The following is a 1,175-nucleotide window of genomic DNA, read 5'->3' on the forward strand; positions in this document are numbered from 1 at the left end:
TCTCTCTAATCCACATTCCCAACCCCCTCATCTTTTTCTTAATGGTAATTTTTACATAAGTAGGCTGCCATTTTTTTGTCCCCAAGTTAATTTTTCTGAATACTGGTTACTTCTAAGAAACCTGATCTTGTCTTTCCCTGCTTGATTTGTGATTGTTCCTGTGTTGGCCTCATAATAATAAAATGTAAATAAACCCTGCTGAGAGCCTAAGTGTGTATCATATAAGGACACAGGCCTGGAACCCTGGAAGAGAAAAGTGATGGGCCTGAAATGAAGATTATGATGCAGTATGTGAAACAGGCATCTCTGAAAAATAAATCAGTAAATAAAAGCAGAAGCATTGCATATGGTCTGTGTGTAATCAAGGAGGTAATACACACATAAGTAGGTAAGGCACTGATACATAACTTAGCCTTCTCTCTTTGAATTTTTTTTGTGGTCATCCCAGGGCTTAAACTCAGGACCCTATGCAATTCTGAGTTGTGTTACTCAAGGCTGAAGCTCTACCACCACCACAGCTCCACTTCCAGCCATCTGGTCGACAAAAATTGGACATAATCGCCTCCCAGGCCTTACTGCCTGCTCTGGCCAGTATCTCCTGCTTGGCTTTCTCTCTCAAAGCTGGAGCTCTACCCTCTGGGCCACTGCTTCACTTCTGGTTTTCTGGTGGTTTATTGGAGAAAAGAGGCTCACAGACCTCCTGCTCAGGCTGACTTTGGACAGCTATCTCCTGAGGAGGATTCAAGCAACTTTCCTCAGGGATTCGCCAAGGAACCGCTCCACACAAACCTTTAGTCTAAATCTCGAGAGGTACTAGAGAAAAACAGAAACTAGAATATGCTTCTAGTGTGTTCTAGATACTTAAGGTTGGAAACACTCATAATTATTAGTTCATTTTACAGGCAAAAGGAGCACTGCAGACTGCATGAGGATCATTCCAGCTTTCGATCCACTCATCCTGAGACAGTAAATTTACTGCAGCTCAATGCTAAGTGACCGAACTGGCATGTCCTGTGGACATTGGCTCCCAAATCCTGGAACACTCATTTCTCACTTTTGGCTGCAAACCTGTGACAAGAGGAGAAGATGAGGAGAGAAAATCATTCTCAGAGAAAGCAGCTATAAAGAACATTGGGTAGTTTACTTATAAATTCAAACCAATGGAATGACCCTGT

The sequence above is a fragment of the Dipodomys spectabilis genome, unplaced genomic scaffold (assembly GCF_019054845.1).
Source record: "Dipodomys spectabilis isolate Male_0828 unplaced genomic scaffold, ASM1905484v1 ptg000122l, whole genome shotgun sequence".
Taxonomy (NCBI): Eukaryota; Metazoa; Chordata; class Mammalia; order Rodentia; family Heteromyidae; genus Dipodomys; species Dipodomys spectabilis.